Source organism: Tachypleus tridentatus, chromosome 2 (genome assembly GCF_004210375.1).
Source record: "Tachypleus tridentatus isolate NWPU-2018 chromosome 2, ASM421037v1, whole genome shotgun sequence".
Classification (NCBI taxonomy): Eukaryota; Metazoa; Arthropoda; class Merostomata; order Xiphosura; family Limulidae; genus Tachypleus; species Tachypleus tridentatus.
In genome coordinates, this window is record NC_134826.1 from 17,690,115 (window position 1) to 17,716,584 (window position 26,470).

Genomic DNA, 26,470 nt, shown 5'->3' on the forward strand with positions numbered 1-26,470 from the left:
CTCGGATTACGAGTCGCACGCCTTACGCGCTTGGCCATGCCAGGCCCACAACGAATGCACAAGTAAAATAATACATTTTTTTCTCCCATTTTCGTTCTATCTCAAAGTCAAAGAACTTATGAGTGTAAGTAAAGAAGAATGTAACATATGATATGTCAACTACTCTGTATCTACTGTACACAGTGACAACGACGCCTCAGTACCCAGGGTCATTGTATTAACAACTGGATCAAGTTAGTGACGCGCAATGGCCATCAGTTTTACAGGTCATATTCAAATCTTAATTAGCGGAAGAGTCAATAAGAAAATATTATTTACTTATACTAACTGGTGTTAATATAAACAAGTAATATTTTCATTAAATCTGACGAAGAAGCGATGATACTGTTGTACAGGCTGGTTATTAAAATGTTATAAAGTAGGTCGTACTGGTGTACGATTAAAAAAGTCCTTGTGATGGAAGTTACTGTTAGTTATTTGCCTTTCCTCTGTTATAGTTCCGAGTTAGAACTGGTTTTGAATTTCGAGGCAAGGCTGCACGAGAGCTATCTCCGCTAGCCGTCCCTAATTTAGGAGTTTAAGACTAGAGGGAAGGCAGCTAGTCATCAACACCCACCGCCAATTCTTGGGCTACTCTTTTACCAACGAATTGACCGTCACATTATAACGCCTCCACGGCTGAAAAGGCAAGCATGTTTGGCGCGACTCGGGTGCGAACCCGCGACGCTCAGATTACGAAGCGCACGCCTTAACGCGCTAGGCCATGCAAGGCCAGCAGTGAGGATTACGTGTTTCGGCTCCGTTATATTTTATATTTATTGAATCGTGGAATATGACTACCCACTTATTGAATTCACTTCTTACTTGAGTACAAGTAACTTGTACGATTGCCTTGCGATAAGTAAAACGAGTGGTATTGTTTTATAGTGACATATTACAGATAAATAAATTCTCTCCCTTGGAGGTCAGCTGCAAGTTTGTGGGGTTGTAATACTAAATAATCGGATTTTGATACCGGCAATGAGCAAAACGCTGATAGCCAAGCGTGTAATTTGCTCTTACCAACAATATAGCCAGATGGTTAGGGCACTTGACTCGTAACCTCCGGGATGCAGGTTCGAATACCCCTTACACCAAACATACTCGCTCTTTCGAACGTTATAATCAATCCCAATATTCGTGGGGAAAAGAGTAGCCCCTGAGTTAGCGGTGGGTGTTGATGACTGTTTGCTTTACCTCTAGTTTTAAATTGCCAAGTTTGGGACAGCTAACGCAGATAGCTCTAGTGTAGCTTTGCGCGAAATTATAAGAACACCAACTTGAGTAAACATTTCTGATGCTTATTTGTGTTATCGTTCTTTAGATAAATCTAAAGCTTGTTATATTACATTCCTCTGTATTATATAAAACAGTTATAAGTGTTTTCTCGAAACTCAAACTCTTAATAGTTGTACTAAAATGCGACCGTAGACTTTATGATACACAAAGTGGCTGGAAATAACACAAATGTTATTCAGTGAAATTGTTTTCCTCTTACAAAAGTGAGCCAAAATGATTAAAACTAGTCGTTTGGTTGGAAACCTTTAGATATTCGTGAAAGTAATTAGGACCAGAATATATATATTTATATTTAAAACAAATAAGAAGAAAATGTGTCTTATCAGAATCGTAAAATAAATAGTTACTTCCAAGAAATTCAGCGAAGCCTAACACACACTTCATCGTGTCCATAGTATGACCTACTCTGTGTCTTATGCTTAGCCCGATACGAGATACATCATACATAATTAATTTCACGGCACAGAACAGAATGTTTACTTAAAAAAAAACAAAAAAACATTTCAATGAACTGTAAGGCTTTCAATTTATACAATTATAATTCTATACATCTACAATTTTTTTTTTATATTTAAGAAGCTATGTGGCGCTTGTTGGTCTGTGTATTTTCTTCCGCAAAAGGTCGCCGTCGCATGACGTGTTATTTTGGAACATCAATGACCCTGCGGCAATCAGGCTGTGTGCGAAATTTATAGATTCTTCTGGTAACTATACTTATGTATATTGGCTAATGAGAAAACCGGTAAGTTGATTTATACACGTGCCTGAGCTCAATAATTTAAAATATGCTGTTATTGAAGAAAAATAAACCATGTACATATGAACACACAACCATTAAAATGAACGGTGTTACATTCACCAAAATTACCAAGTTCGTTGAGTTATTAGATTGGGTCCAGACCTTACTTGACCCCTTGTGGACGACCCTGTTTGTATACTGCCGGTGAACAGACAGCTGCTTTGTTGTTGTCGTTTCTGGTTAGATTTTTTTTTTATATTTCAAAAAGTAAGTGCAAAATAGAGTGTCGATGGTCCACATTTACACGTTCTAAACTTAAGCGCTGGAACAAGTTATACTTTAAGATGTAACACTTACTGCATGTCTCATGCTTCCAGACATTGATTCATTTTCTCTAGGACGTGTAAGATTTCACCTAAATGTAGATGTTTCGTAATTAGCTAATTATCGAACACAGCGTACAGTCAAAAACCAGTAAGTAGTATTTGGAACAACTATAATACGTGTCAGCTATATTCTGAACCAGTCTAATAGGTTTAGGCTGTATCTTGAAACACTCTAAATTACGTTTTAAATGTATCTTGAACGAAGTTAATGCGTTTAGAATGTAGTAATTTTTTATTTATCGATTCATTTTCTTTGGCAACACTACTTCTGTTGATTTGGTGATTTTTAAATGTGCCAGCTCTCACTGGCCCATTAGTAACATCTGTAGGCTCATAACGCTAAACATCGAGTTTCGATATCTGTGTTGGTTACGACACATTGTGTATCGAACGTAAAAGTTTATATTTAAAATAGAGATTGGGTTTAAATGACTTGTTTTTTATATATACAGTTCATTTTGAAAGGAAATTTATAAACTTAAAATGCGAAGTCCATATTTTTATTAACAAACTATGAATTTGTAATCTGCATGGGACAACAGGATATTACAAGAACCCCGTCCCCGCAAATAACTCAGTGGTAAGTCGGAGGGCTTATATCGCTAAAAATCGAGTTTCGATATCCACTGTAGGCACGACATGGATAACCCATTTTGTAGCTTGTGCCTTATGTTCGACATCGAACGAATTAACGGAATATTTATACTTCGATTTCGAATTCTAACCCAAAACATGGGTAAAGTCGTCAAACGGATTTTTATGAAGAAAAAAATTACAAATAAAAATATATTCAAGGTGTTCTATTTCCACCAGAAAATTTAGTTGTTCATTCAAACTTTCCACGGAGGGAAAATGAAAGCCACCTCCTCCCAGTGTCCAAGTTGTATGCCTGCGGATTTACACCACTAGAAACCGGATTTCGATACCCGTGGTGGGCACAGCACAGATAGCCCATTGTGTAGCTTTATGCTTAATTCAAAACAAACACACAAACATTCTGGTGATAGCTTTCTGATCTATTTCATGGAATTTCAGAACGTAAAATCCAATGTTGGTATTTTTTCTTGATTTTTAAAAAAATGTGGTTTATATCACGAATTGTACAGCGTGACAAATCAGTATATGAAAATGAACAATAACAACTTGAAATATGAATATGTTAACAGTCGCTAGAGAGACAGGTCAAATCCATACGGTTAACACTTCGTCTGTGTGTTGTTAAAGCGTATTTGATAGAAACGTGCAATTTCTCTGAGGTCTGTAGATGGCGCTATCACCAATAACTGGAACAAATTCTGTCGGACGCTAAGAAAAACAAGAGAAAGAACAGGTGTTACTCAGGAAACGAAGCATGTTGCATGATATTTATAAACTCTGTCCTGAGTTATTTTCTCTCAGTTGTTGCCATTAGCTCGTTACTCAAACTTTAAAAATGGTTACTCGATAGTAATGTACAACTCTGTTAAACAATGTCTCGTGTCATGGATAATACACCAGACCGGTGACGTTGCTATGGTAACGTTAAAGAGAACAACGGTTGGGAATGCTCAATTTCAATGCGTTGTATCTGTATTTACGTTTTGAGTATATATTCCAATTTGTGAAGATAAAGTGATATTTTAGTTTGAAATAAACAAATAAGACATTAGTGTAGTATAAATTCTTGGTGAAAAATAAGTGTTACATACATTTATTTATTAGCTTCTAAAGGCTCATTCTTAAACGTAAAACCTTTTTAATACTATAATTACATTAATGTTTGATCTTGGAACAATCGACTTTTACATTTCAGAATGGATTTGGATGTCAGTATATCGGACAGGACAAGTTTTTTGGAACGATTGAAACTGCCCAAAGAGAGAATCTACATGCACTTTTTTTCAATTCGACGTTGTTAGGTAAGAAGTATCAAACATCTTTACGATAGAAGATAATTAATGATATTATATGTCCATCTGATCTTAGATATAGAACAGTACATACGTACTAATAGGTGAAAGGTTTGTTGCTGAGCATAATGCTACACGAAATGTTATCTGTGCTCTGCCCACTGTAGGTAAATAAATAGTTATAAAATTAACAACTTCAATATATAAATTACTCTTTTAAAAATTCAACACACAACTAATTTGTAATGAAAAATAGTTATACCATCTTTTGTTCAACTCTATAAAATACTGATTGTTTTGCAGGATTCTCGATCATCATACTATAATGACACTCTTACTTATATGATACTGGAACAACTTTTTTATTACAAGGTCTGCAACCCCAACTTTGCAGAATCTTTATTCTGTTTGTATGTAGATTTGCAATATTGGTCACGATTTACCATTGTGCCTCCGTTTTCCGTTACACAGAACTTTATTTTTCTCCATTCTTAGAGTGCAAATATTGCGTCATGAATACGTCACACCCGGGTCTAATGCACTGGCGCCACAGATAATTAAAAATAATCTTTCTACTTACGAAATAGTAGAACTGATCTTCCAGAAAAATAAATTTTAGACTTAATAAATAAATCTAGAAACATCATTACGATTACTTGAAACTCGTTGTGACAAAGAATGCAAAGGTTTTTGAACCCAAAACAAACGTTATTTACTTTTTACAACGTAAGTAGAAACACGTGAACCTTCTTGTATATATTAAATAACCAAACCAAACAAAAAAAACAAACAACTTGCAATTCTAAAAGCTGTGAGGGCTTCCACTGAATACACAACATAGTGGTCTCGCTTTGTAGGGCTTATAACACTAAAGATAGGATTTCTACACCCGTGGTGGACAGAGCACAGATAACCCATTGTGTAACTTTGTGCTTAATTACAAATAAATAGATAAGTTTTATTTTACTATATTAGGCAGTAATGCTTGTCTGTCTTGGACACCAGGAATGAGTATTGACTCTTAATTGTGAGTAATTCGTAAACATGATGAAACATCGTCTATCTTTCTTTTTATCTTAATTTTTGTTCTTGTAGTCATGATGACGAGAAATCCACTTGAAGTAAACATGTATTCTCAAGACGGTTGGTATGGGTGCTAAAGCTTTGATTACAATAATGTACAGAACAACGTTTTGAACTTTTCAGGTCATCTTCAGGTCAACAAACTTACCGTCACTGGCTACATGTTTTGGGGACAGGAGTATAGGAGTGTTGTAGTTACATGTTAGGTTATTAATTAATATAGGTGTAAAAATGTTCTTTTATGTTGGTTTAATTTTAGCTCTTGTTTAAGTTGGGCTTCTCTGGTTTTGTTTGCATTTTGTTTGTTTGTTTGTTCAGAATTAAGCACAAAGCTACACAATGGGCTATCTGTGCTCTGCCCACCACGGGTATCGAAACCCGGTTTTAAGTCCACAGACATACCACTGTGCCACTGGGAGGGGCTTGTTTATATTTGATTCCCTAGTTAGTATGTTGGTTGTTTATACTCTCGTGTTATTTTTTTTGATTTGCAGTGTTCAAAAATGTGCGAGGTGTTTTTTTGTTTCTTTGAATTTGCTTTCCATTTTTCGGCTTGTTTCTGCGATATAGAAGTTATATATATGGTCTATAATTTATTGTAATTCAAGTTTTTAACACATTCTTGTACTCAGTTAACGGCAACATGCATTGTGCAACATGCATTGTGATTTTTAAAAGAGACATTATTTCAACAAATTGTTACCAGAAGAACAGTTGGGTGTTTTTCTGTCACACAAGAACATCTGGGCATTTAAAAGTTACATAATGCATTTCCCTTTGTTATAATGTGACGGTCAATCCCACTATTCGTTGGTAAAAAAGTAGCCCAAGAGTTGGTGGTGGGTAGTGATGACTAGCTTCCTTCCCTCTCGTCTTACACTGCTAAATTAGGGAGGGCTAGTGCAGATAGCCCTTGAGTAGATTTGCGCGAGATTCAAAACAAACAAACGCATACTTCAAGCCAAGAAGGGCCCGGCATGGCCAGGTGGGTTAAGGCGTTTGACTCGTAATGACAAATGGCTACTACGTAGTTGTTATAATTTACTTCGAATGAGACCTGGCGAAACGAATACGTTGTTTTAAGATACCCTTAGTCTGGTTCCTCAATTCATTCATGATACAAAAAAAGGTCTCTTGTATGTATACAAGCCATAGGCCACAGTTACTTTCAAAAATAAACACGTCTTTAATTCACTGTGCAGAAGATCAGGACATAGCTTCTGAAGAACGTATAAAGTGGGAGATTCATCTCGAGTTCGCCCTCAACCTCGCTCCACGTGAAACCGAATACTTGCAGCCTAATCTACTATCGAAACTCATTTAATGAATTCCTTGCAAACAAAAGATAAAAAATAAAAGTTGCTGTACAAAAAAAGAAAAAAAAACAAACAAGAAAAACCGGATGAAATTCCTCTTTCGAAGCCGGATGCGTGTAGTGACCAAACCGCTTTGGTACCCGTACCGGACAAAAGTGCCTCTTTCACTCATCGGATGTTTTCTTTCCAGGGGAACGTAACGAAGTTGTGTGAAACCAAACGTATAGTGTTCTGCATCCGTCGTTTTTATGACCCGATAGGGGGCGAGCGTATAACGATAAATATTTTTAGTAATTTTTGTCTTGGCGGGCTCGTGTTTTCGTGGCATTTATTTTTCTCTCTCTTTACATAAACAGGTAAAAACAAGACACGTGAATAAGCAAGCATGGACCTAGTTATAGGAAAATGTGTATGTGTGGATCATGTGCGTGTGAAGTGAACTGCAAGAAAAGAAGTTTGTTTGTTTGTTTTAAATTTCACGCAAAGCAACACAAGAGCTATTTGCGCTAGCCGTCCCTAATTGAGCAGTGTAAGACTAGAGGGAAAGCAGTCATCACCACTCACCGCCAACGTTTGGGCTACTCCTTTACCAACGAATTGACCGTCACATTATAACGCCCCCACGACTGAAAGGGCTAAGCATGTTTGGTGCGACCGGGATTCGAACCCGCGACCCTCAGATTACAAGACGAACGCCTTAACCCACTTGGCCAAGGAAAGAAGTATCACCTAGGAAACGTGTGTGTGTGGATCATGAATAGGATGCCGATTTGCAGATAGGAAGGTCCAAGGTTCGAGCTCGTGACACACAGCTGAACACACTCCACACTTTCAGTTGTGGGCGCGTCATAAACATGACAGCCAATCTTGTTATTTGGGTTAAGAGTAGTGCAAAATGCGGTGTACGCTTATGACCGACTGTCCTTCCTCTAATGAACTGTTAAAAATTATGAACAGCCCGAACGTAAATTTCTGTGTATAGATACGAACACGAAAAAGCACTCGATAAGTGAAAAACACAAACTTTAAAACCAATATAAAAGTCAACTTAATCTGGTTTGATTCCTTTTCTTCTATATATTTTTTTTTCACGCTGCTTTTGCAGAACGATACGTCGTTGTGGTCTCTCGGGTAGACTTTGTAAATAAGTTCATAGATCGGTAATTTTCGAAAACAGGATTCTAACAAAATACCCCTCCTTGTGTGTAATTTTTAACCCGAGCTTATCACGACTAGTGCGGGTCAAAAGTGGCTGAATAGTTGTGGTACCCAGAATGTAAAACCGGAGACTTTTTATTCGCGTCCCGTTGACGACGACTTAATCGGGAACTATGAGGTCAGTTATGAATCACCAGTACTTTCTTCCCCCTACTGCACGGACGTTCTGTGGTACTGATTAAATGAAGATTTTGATATTACTTTAAAAGTTGGTGTAACTTCATTATTTCGTGTAGAACATTCTCCAAGACTGACTGATTGGCCCAGTATATGGCCAGGTGATTAAGGTATTCAACTCGTAATTTGAAGGTCAAGGGGACGAATCCCGTCACGCAAAACATGTTCGCCCTTTTTGTCGTGGTGGTATTACAATGTGGAGGTTAATCTTACTATTCGTTGGTAAAAGAGTAGCCCAAGATTTGGCGGTGGGTGGTGATGACTAGCTGCCTTACATCTAGTCTTACACTACAAAATTAGGGACGGCTAGCACAGATAACCCTCGTGTAGCTTTGCGCTAAATTTAAAAAAAAACAAAACATTATTGCCCACCGGGACATCGGTAAGAATACAGACACACAACGTTAAAATTCTGGGTTCGATTCCTCGCGGTCAACACACTAGGTAGCTCAAAGTGGCTCTTCTCTAATAAAACAATCAAACCTTCTTTTGTTTTGGCCTTAAAACAAAGCAACAACAATAACACCGTTTTGCCTGATAAAATTTCAGAATATAACTTTGTCAGTAATGTGTATATTATAGATATATTCCTGTATTTGTGATGGATAATTATCAGGTTGAAGGGGGGCTTTACTTTATCACGTGCTATCGAAGGAATGATAGTTTAATACCTAGTTGTCCAGTCACCGACTTTGCATTTTTGTTTTATGTTACGTGACTGAAAGTACTAGATAATACAGATCACGCAGGAAAGTGATTTCCATCAAGTACGTTTAGTCAGGCCCCGTCACAAAACACAAATCGTGCTTCGACCACTTATAGCTTTCTACGATTATATCACGCTCCAGATCAAACAAGCATTGTATGTTTAAAGTTGTGTGCTTATTTTATTTCAACACAAACGACGTAGAAACAACAATAACAAACTGTTAGCTTAACAATATCGAGATTATTATTATTACTTTAATGTTTAACTAAATAAAAATGGTCAAAGCGCTTAAAAAGTCAGTTTCATTAAAGAAAAACAGGAAGTGAAACTGTCGAAACTGTGATTTTTTGTCCAACAACAAGCGCAACAAGAAGGCCCGACATGACCAGGTGGGTTAAGGCGTTCGACTCGTAATCCGAGGGTCGCGGGTTCGAATCCCCGTCACATTAATGCTCCCCGTTTAAGGCGTGTGGACGTTATAATGGTACGACTAATCCCACTATTCGTTGGTAAAAAAGAAGCCCAAGAGTTGGCGGTGAGTGATGATGACTAGCTGCCTTTTCTCTAGTCTTACACTGCTAACACAGATAGCCCTCGAGTAGCTTTGGGTGAAATAAAAAAAAACAAGCAACAAAAACTTTATATTTTTGAAGTGTAAAACGAGCGAAATACAAATACAAATGTGCTCTCAAGAAATTGAATAAAAAAAACAAGTTTCGGGCCAACGGTATTTTCTGGACTTTTAAAAGTGAAATCCAAGGTTCGATCCCTTCCCCTCTGGCGGGTAAAAACGCAGATAACTCATTGTTTAGTTTGCCACTAAAATACATCAAATAAAAAAAATCAGTTTTGTTTTTCGGAAATAATACTAACATATCAATGGCAATAAGCACTTGTCCCAAAATATATTTACCACATAGTTGTTACTAGTGGGAGCACTGTTAGAAACATTTACCACATAGTTGTTACTAGTGGGAGCACTGTTAGAAACATTTACCACATAGTTGTTACTAGTGGGAGCACTGTTAGAAACATTTACCACATAGTTGTTACTAGTGGGAGCACTGTTAGAAACATTTACCACATAGTTGTTACTAGTGGGAGCACTGTTAGAAACATTTACCACATAGTTGTTACTAGGGGGAGCACTGTTAGAAACATTTACCACATTGTTGTTACTAGGGGGAGCACTGTTAGAAACATTTACCACATAGTTGTTACTAGTGGGAGCACTGTTAGAAATATTTACCACATAGTTGTTACTAGTGGGAGCACTGTTAGAAACATTTACCACATTGTTGTTACTAGGGGGAGCACTGTTAGAAACATTTACCACATAGTTGTTACTAGTGGGAGCACTGTTAGAAACATTTACCACATAGTTGTTACTAGTGGGAGCACTGTTAGAAACATTTACCACATAGTTGTTACTAGGGGAGCACTGTTAGAAATATTTACCACATAGTTGTTACTAGTGGGAGCACTGTCAGAAACATTTACCACATTGTTGTTACTAGTGGGAGCACTGTTAGAAACATTTACCACATAGTTGTTACTAGTGGGAGCACTGTTAGAAACATTTACCACATAGTTGTTACTAGTGGGAGCACTGTTAGAAACATTTACCACATAGTTGTTACTAGTGGGAGCACTGTCAGAAACATTTACCACATTGTTGTTACTAGGGGGAGCACTGTTAGAAACATTTACCACATAGTTGTTACTAGTGGGAGCACTGTTAGAAACATTTACCACATTGTTGTTACTAGGGGGAGCACTGTTAGAAACATTTACCACATAGTTGTTACTAGTGGGAGCACTGTTAGAAATATTTACCACATAGTTGTTACTAGTGGGAGCACTGTTAGAAACATTTACCACATTGTTGTTACTAGGGGGAGCACTGTTAGAAACATTTACCACATAGTTGTTACTAGTGGGAGCACTGTTAGAAACATTTACCACATAGTTGTTACTAGTGGGAGACACTGTTAGAAACATTTACCACATAGTTGTTACTAGTGGGAGCACTGTTAGAAACATTTACCACATAGTTGTTACTAGGGGGAGCACTGTTAGAAATATTTACCACATAGTTGTTACTAGTGGGAGCACTGTTAGAAACATTTACCACATAGTTGTTACTAGTGGGAGCACTGTTAGAAACATTTACCACATAGTTGTTACTAGTGGAGACACTGTTAGAAACATTTACCACATTGTTGTTACTAGGGGAGCACTGTTAGAAACATTTACCACATAGTTGTTACTAGTGGGAGACACTGTTAGAAACATTTACCACATTGTTGTTACTAGGGGGAGCACTGTTAGAAACATTTACCACATAGTTGTTACTAGTGGGAGCACTGTTAGAAATATTTACCACATAGTTGTTACTAGTGGGAGCACTGTTAGAAACATTTACCACATTGTTGTTACTAGGGGGAGCACTGTTAGAAACATTTACCACATAGTTGTTACTAGTGGGACACTGTTAGAAACATTTACCACATAGTTGTTACTAGTGGAGCACTGTTAGAAACATTTACCACATAGTTGTTACTAGTGGGAGCACTGTTAGAAATATTTACCACATAGTTGTTACTAGTGGGAGCACTGTTAGAAACATTTACCACATAGTTGTTACTAGTGGGAGCACTGTTAGAAACATTTACCACATAGTTGTTACTAGTGGGAGCACTGTTAGAAACATTTACCACATTGTTGTTACTAGGGGGAGCACTGTTAGAAACATTTACCACATAGTTGTTACTAGTGGGAGCACTGTCAGAAACATTTACCACATAGTTGTTACTAGTGGGAGCACTGTTAGAAACATTTACCACATAGTTGTTACTAGTGGGAGCACTGTTAGAAACATTTACCACATTGTTGTTACTAGGGGGAGCACTGTTAGAAACATTTACCACATAGTTGTTACTAGTGGGAGCACTGTTAGAAACATTTACCACATTGTTGTTACTAGGGGAGCACTGTTAGAAACATTTACCACATAGTTGTTACTAGTGGGAGCGCCGATAAAAATATTTACCACATTGTTGTTACTAGGGGGAGCGCCGATAAAAATATTTACCACATTGTTGTTACTAGGGGGAGCGCCGATAAAAATATTTACCACATTGTTGTTACTAGGGGGAGCGCTGTTAAAAATATTTACCACATAGTTGTTACTAGGGGAGCGCCGATAAAAATATTTACCACATTGTTGTTACTAGGGGGAGCGCTGTTAAAAATATTTACCACATAGTTGTTACTAGGGGGAGCACCGTTAGAAACATTTACCACATAGTTGTTACTAGGGGGAGCGCCGTTAAAACAACTTAGCCAAACATTTTTCATATAGTTGTTACTTGGGATAGCGCCGTTAAAAAAACTTAGCCAAACATTTTCCATATAGTTGTTACTAGGGGGAGCGCCGTTAAAACAACTTAGCCAAACATTTACCACATAGTTGTTACTAGGGGAAGCGCCATTAAAAAAAACGATTGTTTCGAAACTTGGGACAAAGTTATGTGAGGACTATCTATACTAGCCGTACTTAATTTTGTAAACATTGCCTAAAGATGAGGCAGATGGTCAAAACCACTCACCGTCAACACCAGGGCGACTCATAAAAATATCTCATAGCAAAGTATGAGAATGGTGTTCGCGTGTCTGATCTTGCTACACAGTTTGGTATGGCAAAGTCTACAGTCTGCACCATACTGAAAAATAAAGAGGTCATCAAAGAAACTGATGTTGCAAAAGGAGTGACAGTGCTTACGAAACAAAGATCACACAAAATGGAAGAGGTAGAAAAACTGCTGTTGATTTGGATAAACGAAAAACTGTTAGCTGGTGATAGCATTTCTGAGACCATCATTTGTGAGGAAGCAAAACAGTTGCATGCTGACCTCCTGAAAAACACCTCTGGAACAAGTGCTGATACAGGTGATGCCTTTAAGGCTAGTAGGGGGTGGTTTGAAAAATTTAGGAAGAGAAGTGACATACATAGTGTGGTGAGACATGGGGAGGGTGCCAGTTCTAACAAAGATGCTGCTGATAAATGTGTTAAGGAATTTAAGGACTATGTAGAAGCTGAGGGTTTTATTTCCCAACAAGTGTTCAACTGTGATGAGGCAGGCCTCTTTTGGAAGAAAATGCCAAAGAGGACCTACATCACCAAGGAGGAGAAGTCACTGCTAGAACACAAGCCAATGAAGGACAGGCTAACTCTATTGTTATGTAGTAATGCATGTGAGGACTTAAAACTTAAGCCTTTGTTTGTGTACCATTTTGAGAGCCTGAAGGTTTTAAAGAAAAATAATGTCCTGAAAAGTAAACTGAATGTCATGTGGAGGGCTAATAGTAAAGCATGGGTAACCAGGCAATGTTTTTATGGAGTGGGTCCATGAAGTGTTTGCCCCAAGTGTAAAGAATTACCTCACGGAAAAACAGTTGCCACTCAAGGTCCTTCTTGTGATGGACAATGTACCTGCTCACCTACCAGGCTTGGAGGAGGGGTTGGTGGAGGAGTACAGTTTCATTATGGTGAAGCTCTTGTTCCCTAACACGACTCCTCTCATTCAGACCATGGACCAGCAGGTCATATCGAACTTTAAGAAACTCTACACCAAAGCACTGTTTCAAAGGTGCTTTGAAGTGACCTCTGACACAGAGTTAATCCTCAGAGAGTTCTGAAAAAATCACTTTAATATCCTCCATTGCTTGAGGATCATAGACAAAGCCTGGAGGGAAGTGTCTTTGAGGATCATGAACTCACCCTGGAAGAAATTGTTGCCATACTTAGTAGCAGATAGACTCTTTGAAGGCTTTGAGGCTGAGCCTGTTGTCGAGGATATTGTCTCACTAGACAAGTGTATGGGCTTGAATGTGAGTAGTGATGACGTGGAGGAGTTGGTAGAAGACCACAACACTGAGCTCACCACGGAAGAACTCCAAGATCTTCAGAAGGAGCAGCAACAGAAGACAACTGAGGAAGTGTCTTCAGATGAGGAGGAGGGAAGGGAGGATGTTCCTAGTTCACTAATCAAGGAAATGTGTGGAAAATGAGGAGAGTTACAAAGTTTTGTGGAAAAATTTCACCCTGACAAAGCTGTAGCAAACTGCAGCATAAACCTTTTCAATGACAATGTCATGTCTTACTTCAGAAACATTTTAAAATTCAGGTAGAAACAAACCTCATTAGACAAGTTTTTAGTGAGAAATAGGTCCAGTGAGTCTCAAGCTGGTTGTAGCAGTGCAAAGAGAAAGAACCCCAGAAAGAGAGTTACCTGATGTTTTTATGGAAGGTGACTCCCCTTCCAAACAACAATAACCCTCCTACTATCCATGTTCCTCACCACCTTTCACTTACGACATCAGCTCTCCTCAGCACAGGTAAAGTGCAGTTAAATTTTCATTTATTGTTTTTTTATTGTGTTTATAGTTTTTGTGGTTGACTTTATGCATGTAAGTATTATTATACAGATAAAAATAAGCAATAATTTGACTTAAAATGCTTCATAATGCGTAATTTTTGGAGGTCTGTAACGGATTAATTTAATTTTCAGTATTTCTTATGGGAAAAATTGATTCGGTTTTCGAACAGCCTTCTGGAACGGATTAAGTTCGATACCTGAGGTACCACTGTATATAGTATAAAGTATCTTGAACGTGAACATCACGTGGGCTAAACGTCCAGTTTCAAGACTTTTAATGTATTCAAGCATAACTATTCCTTATTTAGAACCTCCCACCAGAAGGATAAAACCAAACAGAAGCACGCACAGTCTCCACGGACAATAACTGTTTGATCTTCGCCGCGATACACTTGAGATTTTCCCTAAAGATTGTGTGTGAGCTTTCACAAACCATGTTAACTGCTATATAGACTTGTCGGCTCCGGTAATCCTAGCATGGCGTGCTAATTAGGGCGGTCGACTCTCAATACACAGGTCACGGTTGCGAAACGCGTCCCCGAACATGTTTACTCTTTTATCATTGGATTCGTTATTATTTAAGGGTGAATTCCACTATTCGTTGTTAAAGAGCAGCCCGAGAGTTGGCGGTGGATGGTGTTAACTAGCTGCTTTCCTTTTAGTCTTTCACTTCAAAATTGAAGACGGCAAGTGCAGATAGGCTTAGAGTAGCTTTGCACAAAATTTAGCGAACTGCTGGCTTTTATAGTATAATATTACCACTTAAAAGCGTAACAATTTGTTTCTCTTTCGTAAATAACGTTCGAAGCAACTCTTAGAATATTTTTCAGTTGATGTTTGGAACGCATCACACCTTTAAGTTTTATCAGAGGAGATAATTTTGGGTAGCTCTATTTAATTAATTCAAAGTTATGTTTTGTTTTCTCTGCTAGAGTGCGTATTTTTATATTTCTTTTCTCTCTGAAGGAACGTTTTAAAGCATCACGGGAATTATTTTATAAAATGTTTTTTTTTTTAATTAAGCACAAAGCTACACAATAGGCTATTTGTGCCCTGCTCACCACGGGTATCGAAACCCGGATTTTACCGTTGTAAGTCCGCAGACATACCGCTGAGCCATTTTTATAAAATACAAGTGATTTATAAAATAAAATACACACAAAAAACATTTTTAATGCTCTCGAACTCAGTCGGATTTTGTTTAGAATTAAGCACAAACTAACACAATGTGTCATCTGTGCTCTGCCCACTTCACGTACTGAAACCCGGTTTTTAACGGTGCGAGTCCGCAGACTTATCACCGTACCACTGGGAGGTCCGTTATAAATCCAGGCATTTTGCTCAAATGAAATAAACACATTTCTCAACCAGCAGGTCAATTTCTGATTTGACTTATAAATGTTGAAATATTTTATCTTTTTTGTGAAAGCTTGTACTATTGCTACGACCTTAAAACAGTTTACCTAATATAGTGTCAACCTATAACAGCCTTACACAAAATATTCACACGTAATTACATTGTACATGCACGTGATAACACAAGAAAACGAAACGTTGGCGTATTATTTTGTATACAGCCAAAGTGAATTACAGTATATGCTTATTTTCATTAAGGTGTAGCCTAAACCTGTTTTATTGTGGTAATAATACACTTAAAATCAGGTGCGGGATAATGTAGGTCAGTGATTATCTTTTGTTATAACTGTATTTGTGCAGATTTACAGCAATTGTTTTATTTTTCGAGCAATGATACATTATATTTACGATCAATTCGGCTTTAAAAGGCCTTCAAAGGGCATGTTTTTAACAGTACTTGGAACGGTGATCGCGCAACTCTAGCGCATTCAATTTTTAAATTGAGTTAACACTAACTTTATTCAGAAAAAAAAAGATACTCATGACTGTTTTACAAACCGTAAAAATCGTATTTAGAGTATTTAACAACTTTTTTATTTTCTGTTTTTATTTACACATATTTGTCTGATGATTGCTTAGTAGCTTGTCTGAGGACTCATAACGTTTAGATTTCGTTTCAGTACTAGTGGTTTTGTAGAGCACAGACAACCCTATCTGTACGTTTGTATCAAGAAGATATGAATAACAGGTGGACCTGTTTTCGTAAAGAAACAAGGCAGAATTATGATTGTGTAATACCAAACAAACAAAAATACACATAGTTCCGTTACCAGATAACTGTATTTTAATTTCCCATTTCTTATAACTTAGAAATAATCACTGTTATGTCTTGCATTGTTTAGCAATCTTCTGGAAATGTTTAACTTAATGTTTCCTAAAGTGTGAGGCACTGTCCCCAGAGAGGCTCAAATGATCTCTGGGTGAGGAAGGGGGCTTGATTAGGGTAGAGACAATAGTGCAGTGATGCAAAGTTAAGTTTTAATATATTTTAATTAATAAAAATCATACGTAATTACTACAACACGTACAATACTGACTAATTCTTTCACTAACTTAAAAACGATGACAAAAGTGTGTGAAACGGAAGGGTAAAGTAAACTTATACGTTGTCTTTACATTGATAGACATGCCCATTTTAACATCAGTACAATAATCAAATCTGTCCCATCAGTTATCACATGTGTTTTGCCTTTAGTACCAGCTCTAAATCTTCCTAGTCTCTGTGTGGCCCATCAGTTATCACATGTGTTTTACCTTTAGTACCAGCTTTAACTCTTTCTAGTCTCTGTGTAGCCCATCAGTTATCACATGTGTTTTACCTTTAGTACCAGCTTTAACTCTTCCTAGTCTCTGTGTGGCCCATCAGTTATCACGTGTGTTTTACCTTTAGTACCAGCTTTAACTCTTCCTAGTCTCTGTATAGCCCATCAGTTATCACATGTTTTTTTTACCTTTAGTACCAGCTTTAAGACTTCCTAGTTTCTATCTGGCCCGTCAGTTATCACATGTGTTTTACCTTTAGTACCAGCTGTGATTCTTTCTAGTTTCTGTGTGGCCCATCAGTTATCACATGTGTTTTGCCTTTAGTACCAGCTCTAAATCTTTATAGTCTCTGTGTGGCCCATCAGTTATCACATGTTTTTTTACCTTTAGTACCAGCTTTAAGACTTCCTAGTTTCTATCTGGCCCATCAGTTATCACATGTGTTTTACCTTTAGTACCAGCTGTGAGTCTTTCTAGTTTCTATCTGGTCCATCACTTATCACATATGTTTTACCTTTTGTACCAGCTTTAACTCTTCCTAGTTTCTATCTGGCCCATCAGTTACCACATGTGTTTTACCTTTAGTACCACCTGTAAGTCTTTCTAGTTTCTATCTGGCCCATCAGTTATCACATGTATTTTACCTTTATTACCAGCTGTAAGCCTTTCTAGTTTCTATCTGTCCCATCACTTATCACATATGTTTTACCTTTTGTACCAGCTTTAACTCTTCCTAGTTTCTATCTGGCCCATCAGTTATCACATGTGTTTTACCTTTATTACCAGCTGTAAGCCTTTCTAGTTTCTATCTGGCCCATCAGTTATCACATGTGTTTTACCTTTATTACCAGCTGTAAGCCTTTCTAGTTTCTATCTGGCCCATCACTTATCACATATGTTTTACCTTTTGTACCAGCTTTAACTCTTCCTAGTTTCTATCTGGCCCATCAGTTATCATATGTGTTTTACCTTTATTACCAGCTGTAAGCCTTTCTAGTTTTTATCTGGCCCATCAGTTATCACATGTGTTATACCTTTATTACCAGCTGTAAGCCTTTCTACTTTCTATCTGGCCCATCAGTCATCACATGTGTTTTACCTTTATTACCAGCTGTAAGCCTTTCTAGTTTCTATCTGGCCCATCAGTTATCACATGTGTTTTACCTTTACTACCAGCTGTAAGCCTTTCTAGTTTCTATCTGGCCCATCAGTTATCACACGTGTTTTACCTTTAGTACCAGCTGTGATTCTTTCTAGTTTCTGTGTGGCCCATCAGTTATCACATGTGTTTTACCTTTATTACCAGCTGTAAGCCTTTCTAGTTTCTATCTGGCCCATCAGTCATCACATGTGTTTTACCTTTAGTACCAGCTGTAAGCCTTTCTAGTTTCTATCTGGCCCATCAGTCATCACATGTGTTTTACCTTTAGTACCAGCTGTAAGCCTTTCTAGTTTCTATCTGGCCCATCAGTTATCACATGTGTTTTACCTTTAGTACCAGCTTTAACTCTTCCTAGTCTCTGTATAGCCCATCAGTTATCACATGTGTTTTGCCTTCAGTACCAGCTGTAAGCCTTTCTAGTTTCTATCTGGCCCATCAGTTATCACATGTGTTTTACCTTTAGTACCAGCTTTAACTCTTCCTAGTCTCTGTATAGCCCATCAGTTATCACATGTGTTTTGCCTTCAGTACCAGCTGTAAGCCTTTCTAGTTTCTATCTGGCCCATCAGTTATCACATGTGTTTTACCTTTAGTACCAGCTTTAACTCTTCCTAGTCTCTGTATAGCCCATCAGTTATCACATGTGTTTTGCCTTCAGTACCAGCTGTAAGCCTTTCTAGTTTCTATCTGGCTCATCAGTTATCACATGTGTTTTACCTTTAGTACCAGCTTAGTCTTTCTCGTCTCTATCAAATCAAACCTTTTGTAAGCAGCTATATTTTGTTTGAAGATTTCATATGTTGATTGATATCAAACACGTGTTTCAATGTTGATATATCCTTCCTTGACGGAAGTTTTTTTTGTTTGTTTTGACTAAAGAAATGGATCTGTCAACACTAAATGTAACAAATTTTCGTGTTCAAACTTCCAAATGTATTTATGTTGTCGACGTTTTGGTGACTTTTCGTCAAGATTGACAGCCAAATATTTTTTACATTAAATAATTTCATTTCTAAAACTGATGTCTTCGGGAACCTTGTAAAGCTAATATACTATTTAAGCGCTATGTTGAAACTGACTACGAAACATTAGCGTGTTGAACCTCTCACGAAAACTAACAGTTTCATCACTGTTAATAAATAAATATATTTGGATGTCATTAACCAGTGTTATAATCATAGTATTACTCTTATTCTTGGCGCCCCCCGCTAGTACAGCGGTAGGTCTACGGATTTACAACGCTAAAATCAGGGGTTCGATTCCCCTCGGTGGGCTCAGCAGATAGCCCGTTGTGGCTTTGCTAAAAGAAAACACACTTATTCTTGGTGGATAAATAGATGGATAGCCATAGAGAAAGGGGCTGTTTATCAAACAAGTCAATCTGTATTGTTTGACAAATAACAGAACTCATATATACAACTCAAATACACAAACTTCATGACATTGGTGTACTGCCTCTTAGATACTTGAAGATAAACATTCGTTGTAATTAATAAACCAACAATTATTTTTGCTACACGTTTTTCTGTTCTTTTATTAACGTAAGCTTTAACGTTTTCCTGAAACTGTATCAGTTGCACCATTGCTGTCCTTCAGTCGTGACAAAAGGTTTTGTTAAGGGCGTGGACCACATCAACATCAAGGTCTCGCTGAATTGTGGCTTGGAACGAGCGAGCATTTTACTGACACTGTTAAATATGTTTTCCTAGAATCAACTGGTAGGAAAAAGATAACACAGATAAAGCATTATATTTTATTACGGTCGGATACAGAAATATTTCTTTTCTACAACAAACCAAAGCGGTTTAAGTTAAACGAACTTGGATGTTGTTCATTGGCTATTACTGGTTGTCATGGAGATGAAATTCAATGTGGTGATAACGTGAAGAAAGGTAAATCAATATTTCATCAGTTCGATGTGTTCAGTCTATATGATCGAAAACCATGAACATGGAGAAACGTTTGGTTAACCTAGGTACATCCTTTCTTCCATATTTGTAGATGTAACATAACTTAACCAGTTCATTGTTTGTTCCAAGCTATCGTAAGTTTTTTTTAAACAAATTTTATGGAGTTATTTGTGTAAAAATGGTTTATATAAAAGGTTGAGTACTTGATTTATCTATAAGTATGTGCATGTCACTGTTTTGGAAACATTATAGGTTTTACCTATTATATTGACCACCGTCGTTGGTTTGGATTCTTGCGCTTTGAATAAATTTTAGGTAAATTGTACTTCGAATTAAAAAAAGGGAAACAAATATTCTCTGTTGAACCAGATTCAAAACCTAAAATATGGATAGGAAAGAAGATAGGTAGTTTCCAAGAGTAAGAAACTTGAGCGTTGTCTATCCCTATCTGACACTTCCATTACAAACTCAAAACAGTAAGCGTTACCAAGTAAAATATAAAAAGCAAACATTCTTCGATGTGCATTTCATATCATTTCTTGTTATAGGTCATTATCAGCTTAGGATATTTTCCACTGACTACTACTTCTTGTATCTAAAGCCACAAGGGACCAACAAATCAAAACTGACTAGTTTTTCAATACCATGGTTATGAACATTTTAATAAATGTCCAGATGACTGCCACGGTAAACCACATGTTGCAACAAAATCCTCTTGAGGAGAGAGAATGCATTTGTTAACTATGATGAGTAACCTGTAAGTATATGCTCGCAAAACGTTTCAGTTTGTTTTTGAATTTCGCACAAAGCTACACGAGGGCTATCTGCGCTAGCCGTCCCTAATTTAGCGGTGTAAGACTAGATGGAAGGCAGCTAGTCATCACCACCCACCGCAAACTCTTGGGCTACCCTTTTACTAACGAATATTGGGATTGACTGACACATTCTAACGCCCCCACGGCTGAGAGGGCAAGCATGTTTGGTGTGACGGGGATTCAAACCCGCGACTCTCAGATTACGAGTCGAACGCCTTAACCCACCTGGCCATGCCGGGCCGAAACGTTTTAGTAAGTCACGTAAATGCTTGAATTTGGTGAAACACATTTCATATGGACTAATGTTGAAAGTTCTCATGTTTAAAGATAATTCTGTAGGATCTTTCTGACAGTAGATTCTTCCACAAAAGCCACTTTTAAGAATATATATATTAAAACTGCCAAACTGAATGACATGCTTGATCATGTCATATTGTAGACTGCGTAAACTGCATCCAATTTGTGTAATTGTAATGGTTGACAGACAACACATATCCTCTACAGCGTATTAATACAACAAAACTGATCATTAAGTTTCAAAAGATCAGACCAATAAACATCACCCAACATCATGCTAAGCATTCCACACTGACAGTCGTTTCTTTATGAATAACCTGGGGATGTTTTCATGAACTACGATGAATTTAAATATCTCATTTATTATACTAAATTCAAGTGACAAACACTTGTAATCAGATGTAGTCATAAAGATTGTAATTAGTTTTAGTGATAAACATTGTAATAAGCTTTATTCATAAAGACTGTAATCTGACTTAGTCATAACGATTGTAATAAGATTTAGTCATAAAGATTGCAATCAGCTTTATTCATAATGATTGTAACCTGATTTAGTCATAAAGGTTGTAATCAGATTTAGTTATAAAGATTATAATCGACTTTAGTCACAAAGATTGTAATCAGTATTAGTTATGAAAACTATGATCAGATTTAGTCATAAATATTGTTATTAACTTTAGTCATAAAGATTGTAATCACCTTCACTCATAAATATTGTAATCATCTTCAGTCATAAAGATTATAATCAGCTTTAGTCATACAGATTGTAATCAGATTTAGTCATAAAGATTCTAATTAGCTTTAGTCATATAGATTGTAGTCAGCGTTAGTCGTAAAGATTGAAATGTGACTTAGTCATAACGATTGTAATCATATTTAGTCATAAAGATTGCAATCAGCTTTAGTCATAAAGATTCTAATCAGCTTTAGTCATACAGATTGTAATCAACTTCACTCATAAATATTGTAATCAGATTTAGTTATAAAGATTATAATCGACTTTAGTCATAACGACTATAATCAGATTTAGTCATAAACATTGTAATCAGTTTTAGTCATAACGACCGTAATGAGATTTAGTCATAAACATTGTAATTAGCTTTAGTCATAAAGATTGTAACCTGATTTAGTCATAAAGATTGTAATCAGATTTAGTTATAAAGATTATAATCGACTTTAGTCACAAAGATTGTAATAAGTATTAGTTATGAAGACTATGATCAGATTTAGTCATAAATATTGTTATTAACTTTAGTCATAAAGATTGTAATCAACTTCACTCATAAATATTGTAATCAGATTTAGTCATAAAGATTGCAATCAGATTTAAATCATAAAGATTGTAATCATCTTCAGTCATAAAGATTATAATTAGCTTTAGTCATATAGATTGTAATCAGCGTTAGTCGTAAATATTGAAATCAGCTTTAGTCATATAGATTGTAATCAGATTTAGTGATACAGATTGTAATCAGATTTAGTCATAAAGATTGTAATCAGATTTAGTCATAAAGGTTATAATCAACTTCAGTCATAAAAATTCTAATCAGCTTTAGTCATACAGATTGTAATCAGATTTAGTATCAAAGATTGTAATCAGTATTAGTTATGAAGACTATGATCAGATTTAGTCATAAATATTGTTATTAACTTTAGTCATAAAGATTGTAATCAACTTCACTCATAAAGATTGTAATCAGATTTATTCATAAAGATTGTAGTCATATTTAAATAATAAAGGTTGTAATCTAATTTAGTCATAACGATTGTAATCAGATTTAGTCATAAACATTGTAACCTGATTTAGTCATAAAGATTGTAATCAGATTTAGTTATAAAGATTATAATCGACTTTAGTCACAAAGATTGTAATCAGTATTAGTTATGAAGACTATGATCAGATTTAGTCATAAATATTGTAATTAACTTTAGTCATAAAGATTGTAATCAACTTCACTCATAAATATTGTAATCAGATTTAGTCATAAAGATTGCAATCAGATTTAAATCATAAAGATTGTAATCATCTTCAGTCATAAAGATTATAATCAGCTTTAGTCATACAGATTGTAATCAGATTTAGTCATAAAGATTCTAATTAACTTTAGTCATATAGATTGTAATCAGCGTTAGTCGTAAAGATTGAAATCTGACTTATTCATAACGATTGTAATCATATTTAGTCATAAAGATTGCAATCAGCTTTAGTCATATAGATTGTAATCAGATTTAGTCATACAGATTGTAATCAGATTTAGTCATAAAGATTATAATCAACTTCAGTCATAAAAATTCTAATCAGCTTTAGTCATACAGATTGTAATCAGATTTAGTATCAAAGATTGTAATCAGTATTAGTTATGAAGACTATGATCAGATTTAGTCATAAATATTGTTATTAACTTTAGTCATAAAGATTGTAATCAACTTCACTCATAAAGATTGTAATCAGATTTATTCATAAAGATTGTAGTCATATTTAAATAATAAAGGTTGTAATCTAATTTAGTCATAACGATTGTAATCAGATTTAGTCATAAACATTGTAACCTGATTTAGTCATAAAGATTGTAATCAGATTTAGTTATAAAGATTATAATCGACTTTAGTCACAAAGATTGTAATCAGTATTAGTTATGAAGACTATGATCAGATTTAGTCATAAATATTGTTATTAACTTTAGTCATAAAGATTGTAATCAGATTTATTCATAAAGATTGTAGTCATATTTAAATAATAAAGGTTGTAATCTAATTTAGTCATAACGATTGTAATCAGATTTAGTCATAAACATTGTAATCAGCTTTAGTCATAACGACCGTAATGAGATTTAGTCATAAACATTGTAATTAGCTTTAGTCATAAAGATTGTAACCTGATTTAGTCATAAAGATTGTAATCAGATTTAGTTATAAAGATTATAATCGACTTTAGTCACAAAGATTGTAATCACTATTAGTTATGAAGGCTATGATCAGATTTAGTCATAAATATTGTAATTAACTTTAGTCATAAAGATTGTAATCAACTTCACTCATAAATATTGTAATCAGATTTAGTCATAACGATTGTAATCATATTTAGTCATAAAGATTGCAATCAGCTTTAGTCATATAGATTGTAATCAGATTTAGTCATACAGATTGTAATCAGATTTAGTCATAAAGATTGTAATCAGATTTAGTCACAAAGATTGTAATCAACTTCAGTCATGAAGATTCTAATCAGCTTTAGTCATACAGATTGTAATCAGATTTAGTCACAACAGATTGTAATCAGATTTAGTTATAAAGATTGTAATCGACTTTAGTCATAACGACTATAATCAGATTTAGTCATAAACATTGTAATCAGTTTTAGTCATAACGACCGTAATGAGATTTAGTCATAAACATTGTAATTAGCTTTAGTCATAAAGATTGTAACCTGATTTAGTCATAAAGATTGTAATCAGATTTAGTTATAAAGATTATAATCGACTTTAGTCATAAAGATTGTAATCAGTATTAGTTATGAAGACTATGATCAGATTTAGTCATAAATATTGTTATTAACTTTAGTCATAAAGATTGTAATCAACTTCACTCATAAATATTGTAATCAGATTTAGTCATAAAGATTGCAATCAGATTTAAATCATAAAGATTGCAATCAGATTTAAATCATAAAGATTGTAATCATCTTCAGTCATAAAGATTATAATTAGCTTTAGTCATATAGATTGTAATCAGCGTTAGTCGTAAATATTGAAATCAGCTTTAGTCATATAGATTGTAATCAGATTTAGTGATACAAATTGTAATCAGATTTAGTCATAAAGATTGTAATCAGATTTAGTCATAAAGATTATAATCAACTTCAGTGATAAAAATTCTAATCAGCTTTAGTCATACAGATTGTAATCAGATTTAGTATCAAAGATTGTAATCAGTATTAGTTATGAAGACTATGATCAGATTTAGTCATAAATATTGTTATTAACTTTAGTCATAAAGATTGTAATCAACTTCACTCATAAAGATTGTAATCAGATTTATTCATAAAGATTGTAGTCATATTTAAATAATAAAGGTTGTAATCTAATTTAGTCATAACGATTGTAATCAGATTTAGTCATAAACATTGTAACCTGATTTAGTCATAAAGATTGTAATCAGATTTAGTTATAAAGATTATAATCGACTTTAGTCACAAAGATTGTAATCAGTATTAGTTATGAAGACTATGATCAGATTTAGTCATAAATATTGTAATTAACTTTAGTCATAAAGATTGTAATCAACTTCACTCATAAATATTGTAATCAGATTTAAATCATAAAGATTGTAATCATCTTCAGTCATAAAGATTATAATCAGCTTTAGTCATACAGATTGTAATCAGATTTAGTCATAAAGATTCTAATTAGCTTTAGTCATATAGATTGTAATCAGCGTTAGTCGTAAAGATTGAAATCTGACTTAGTCATAACGATTGTAATCATATTTAGTCATAAAGATTGCAATCAGCTTTAGTCATATAGATTGTAATCAGATTTAGTCACAACAGATTGTAATCAGATTTAGTCATAAAGATTGTAATCAGATTTAATCATAAAGATTATAATCAACTTCAGTCATAAAGATTCTAATCGGCTTTAGTCATAAAGATTGTAATCAGATTTAGTTATAAAGATTATAATCGACTTTAGTCACAAAGATTGTAATCAGTATTAGTTATGAAGACTATGATCAGATTTAGTCATAAATATTGTAATTAACTTTAGTCATAAAGATTGTAATCAACATCACTCATAAATATTGTAATCAGATTTAGTCATAAAGATTGCAATCATATGTAAATCATAAAGATTCTAATTATCTTTAGTCATAACGATTGTAATCAGATTTAGTCATAAACATTGTAATCAGCTTTAGTCATAACGACCGTAATGAGATTTAGTCATAAACATTGTAATTAGCTTTAGTCATAAATATTGTAATCAGCTTTAGTCATAAAAACTGTAATCAGCTTTAGTTATAACGAAATTAATCAGATTTAGTCATAAAGACTGTAATCAGCTTTAGTTATAACGAAATTAATCAGATTTAGTCATAAAGACTGTAATCAGATTTAGTCAAAACGATTGTAATCAACTTCACTCATAAAGATTGTAATTTGCTTTAGTCATTTGTTTGTGTGTATTGAATTTCACACATAGCTACACGATGGCTATCTGCTCTAGCTGTCCCAAATTTAGCAGTATAAAACTAGAGGGAAGGCAACTAGTCATTTCCACCCACCGCCAACTCTTGGGCTACTCTTTTATCA

General features: G+C 35.3%; 1 protein-coding gene across 5 annotated transcripts in view; it reads left to right on the forward strand.

The window, feature by feature from the left end:
- Positions 1-3,849: 3,849 nt before the first annotated feature.
- The window catches only part of LOC143238804 (uncharacterized), a 30,353-nt gene continuing 7,732 nt past the window's right edge, over positions 3,850-26,470 (forward strand). Inside the window, exons 1-2 of one of the 5 annotated variants that reach the window (XM_076479355.1) lie at positions 3,850-3,978; positions 4,256-4,361. The gene's annotated coding sequence lies outside the window, so the exon portion shown is untranslated. Of the gene's footprint in view, positions 4,000-4,255; positions 4,362-19,784; positions 20,113-26,470 lie in introns of those variants that run through there. The other 4 variants (XM_076479364.1, XM_076479380.1, XM_076479372.1 and 1 more) reach the window with 4 other exon arrangements.